This window comes from Nicotiana attenuata, unplaced genomic scaffold (assembly GCF_001879085.1).
Source record: "Nicotiana attenuata strain UT unplaced genomic scaffold, NIATTr2, whole genome shotgun sequence".
Taxonomy (NCBI): domain Eukaryota; kingdom Viridiplantae; phylum Streptophyta; class Magnoliopsida; order Solanales; family Solanaceae; genus Nicotiana; species Nicotiana attenuata.
Window position 1 is genome coordinate 70,404 of NW_017673143.1, and position 4,597 is coordinate 75,000.

Below are 4,597 nucleotides of genomic sequence, written 5' to 3' on the forward strand. Positions count from 1 at the left end.
AATAGGTATCGTATCTTGCACTTCTTGGCCTTTAAGTGAAGAATGTCATTTTGTCTCCTTGACATCACAAATTTCAGAATATAAGCACTTTGTTCCTCATCTATTGACTCCTTCATATGCTCGACCGGATCAATTCCCATGTCACCAACCAAACACAATGTTGAAAATGTTTAGAATGAGGTCCAATACGCTCTAACTCCAAAATTGTATTATTTTTGACATCCTCAATTTCACACTCTTCAACCTCGGCAACATCAACAAAAGCATGGTCTAATGATTGGTATTCTCGTTTTAGCTCCTCAATTTGGCCTAGAAGATCTTTTTAAGCTTCACACAACCTATTACTAAATTGTTGGGCGTTACACGCATCAACTTTTGCACTCAATTGAGCCTCTAAGTCGTGAATAGAACTTCCAGATTGATCGATCTCTTGTCCCAGTTCAGCTCTTCCTTCTATAAATTGTTGCATCTCATTCATAATTTTCTCACGGAAACCTCCATATTCCTCTAATAATTTCCCGTGCATATCAAGAATGCGAACATCGTGTTCTACATCATCCAATTCGTTACTCCTGTCAAACTCACAAGAATTATTAGAATCGACATAAGAAGGGATTGGAGTAGGATAACAACACTTAGGACAATTATTCCAATTTCCATCACAAATAGTACATGATGGAGATGGTGCACACAACTCGGTATTTGGAATATTTTTACAATATTGCCACAAGTGGGGTCCTTTACAATATGGACAAGGATCACAAAAACAAGAATACTTACTATCCCACCACTTTTCGTTCAAAGATGCCATGTAAAAAAAATAAAAATATAATACTAACTACACTAGACTAAAATTAAAAACTTAAATAGATAAAAAGTAAAAATCTAATCTAGTAAAATAGTTAATTTCTAAGTCCCCGGCAACGGCGCCAAAAACTTGTTGCTCCCAAACGCACACGCAAGTATACGTGGTCGACAAGTAATATAGGATTGTAAGTCCAGATATCGTACCCACAGGGACTTGTGATTAACTATCAACTAAATTAAACCAAACAATTAATCTATTCAAGTGAATCCTAAAGTATGAATATTTAACTAAAGATAATCTAGAGTAATAAACTAAGAAACAAAGGAAACAAGTTGGTGAATTATAGAGACGAATTCAATGTGAGTGAATATTCTAGAGCTATGGGTTAGCTAACAATCCCGTTGAGTTTTCCACCTAAATCGTCTAATTAATTTATCTGGTTTATTGATTGACAGGGTTAATATTGCTCGTAGCCTTCTCCCGAAGTACAACTCGCCTATTCAAGCTAACCTAACGCCTATATTCCTATGGAATTAGGATTAACAAGAACGCATTTATAATTCCCGTATAATAACCAAGCAAGGCGATTAGGTATATTCCTATCCTAACCGCAAATCCGCTCCCCCTAAGAGTTAAGATCTTGCTCTACTCAATCTTATATGCAATCTAGAATTCCCTCTCCCGAGTTCAATCCTAGATTCGTAGATAGTATTCAATTGGTGATCAAGCAATCAAATAATTAAGTGCAAGATTGAATAAATAAACCAATATGATAAAATAATAAGAAAAATTCAAGCTTCAAACTACAACGTTCATGTAGCACCCAAAACTCTAGAACTAATAAACTATGAGATTAAAAGAAGAGAAGAGAAGAAAAACTAGTTGAAAGCCTCCTCCAAGCGTGGTGTGTGTTCCTCCACGTCCAAAAATTACTCTAAAATCGTTCTCTCATGTATATATACCAAGTAGGGTTGGACCCAAACAATTATACCTTCTCCAATGTGAAAAAGGACACTTTTCCCGGGTGACTAGCGCGAGCTCGCGCATCCTTCGCGCGTCTCTTCGCGCACTATTCTGCCTCAGCGCCCTAACACGCGTTCTTCGCGCGTTCCTTTCCGAATTTGGAAAAACGTAAAACATGAAAGTTGTAGCCCTTTGAGTTAGCTTTCCAACCATATATTGTAGAGCTAAAATGGAGTTCTAAGCAAAAAGTTATATCTATTTTACTAGACAGTGCGCAATCTGCCTACTGAAGTCTTCGTTTGCTCTAACTATCATCCGTTGACCCCCCAACGCGATCCCGGCTCGTATCCTTGGGCTTTTACTCAGACTTCAAAGCTCCAAATAACTCGAATTCATTCCATAACATCTACATAGCTCGGAATCACTCCTACAAGGCATAAAACACACAGTTAGTGCAAAACACTAGCGATTAAAGCTCAAACTCAATTAAAGTGCAGTAAATTAGAGTGTAATAGGCGACTAAAATACACAATTATAGCATATCATCAATAATCGATATATAATCTACGTATACCAATTAGGAAAAAAATAATGAATTCAACCGGTCATTTGTGTAAAAGATCCCATTCTTAAATGGGTTGTCTAACTTAAAGGCTCAAAAGTTGTATTTCTCCAATGTATCTTGCATGTTAACAACTCCCTCCGTTTACTTTTAGTTATCCACTTTTGATTTTATACTCCCTTAAAAAAAATTAAGGTGCGTATTTTACAATTTACCCATAATAATGATAACATATTCAGAAGTATTAAAAAATAATTTGGGGAATGCGTAGTTAATGATAAAGGTAAAACAGGAAAAAAGAAATTGTCTTTCTCTTGATTTAGTATAATGTACAAGTGAAAAGAAAACGGAGGAAGTAAAAAATAAAACATAAAAAGAAGGAATATAATGTTAAATTCCCAATTGTAAAACCGAGGCGTGATATCGAAACCACGCACATGCAATTGCTTTGTCTTAGCCTGCCCTCTACTCTTTTTCCTACATATTTAAGAATAAGAAAGCAAGATATTTCCAATTGGAGGACAATAGTTACGAGGTCAACCGTGATAGAAATTAATATTCTCTTCGTTAATTTCATGTGATCTTGTTTGACCGAAAGCCGTTAATTTTATATGATCTTATTTTACTATGCTTGGTATTTAATAAAAATAAATAAAGATTGTCTAGAACATGTCATAGCATTTATCTGATTATGTATATACCTTTTAAAACTTGTGTTATTAAAAGTGTTATAATATTTGTGAGGTTATATAAATTTGTCATTAAGGGTAAACAAAGATTTTTTACTTATATTGTTTCAAATTTATGAACGAATCATGTGTTTACCTTGAAAAATATGAGTAATAATTAAATTTGATTTGTGGTTTTAAAGATATATGATTTAGTTCAATACCAATTAGTAATCAAGAAATATGAAGTAGGAATGGAAAAAGGACAAGCGAATCAAACCAATAACACTTGACAGTGATGGCCTCGAGAAGGTGACCTCGAGATAACTAAGAGCAATAAAGTAAGAAAAGTAAAATAAGAACAACAGAGCTCCAGGAGAATGCTGATGAATAGTAGGCAAAAAGGCAGAATGTATATTCTTTTCTCAGCAAAAGATGGCCTTACAAATGATTGGGGTTCCCTTTTATATAATAAGGAAACCCTAAATAAGGAATATTTTCATTTACAGTAAGGAATATTCTTGTTACAGTTATTTAACCGCCTAGTACGGAATCGTACAATCTTATTCCGGTATTCGCGCCATGACCTTGGGGACGTGGCTGGAATCCAGCTTGCTTTGGTACAAATCTGTAACGAACCTATTTCGGAGTTGGGCATACTCGGGCCTGGTATTCCTCGTACTCCTATCCCCGGAAATTGCGCTTTATTTTCGAGCTTGATTTTGGTCCACTGGTCTTGAATCTCGACCTCCCCGAACTCGGGCCCATGACGGACCCTCGAGCTTAAAAATCGGAGACATACGATTTTGACCGCATACATCATGATTAAAGAGGATCGCTCAAGTGGTAAGCTTTCTCCATCACGGATTGTGTCATTCAATTTTTAAATTTTATGATTTTAATGTATTTTTAAAAAAAGAAAATTATATTTCAATACTAATTTTGCAAATTTATAAATTGTAAAAACTTAAAGATTCATGTAAGCCCAATTTTCTGGATTAATGCTCGCCCCATTCCAGATAAACACCTTTGCCTTGCGCCCATGGGCGGAGCCAGGGTGGCGAAAGGCAGTTTTTTCTAAAAAAATTACACTGTATATATAAGGTTAAAAGTATTTTAAAAATATATTTATTAGCTATCGAACCCCTTAATTTGTGTTTACCTTTTTTTTTTTTTAAAAAATTCCATTGGTAAAAATCATGCTTGTGCTTCTGCCACTGCGACCTGACTTCTAAAGGTACATGCTGCTTCGTTTTAGAGTAATACTGCAATTTATCAGGGAGTGCCTGAATATAATCATTACTTCCCCTAAATTAGATGACTGTCTATATATATGAGGTCGAAACATGATATCTGGACTAATCATCTAGCTAGCTGTCACGGGGCGTTTTTGATCAGTCCAAAGTCATATCCGCGCGGCAGTCAAATCACACACTTGATTCAGCATTTCCTAAACACTTAGCCAATTTTCAGCATGTTTGGCGTTAATAAAATTTTAGGCAGCAAATCAAATAAGAACAACAGCATATACGGGAAAATTCCCAACCCTTGTATTAATTTCGAAAATATACAAAGGACCCTCACTTTGCTATGAAC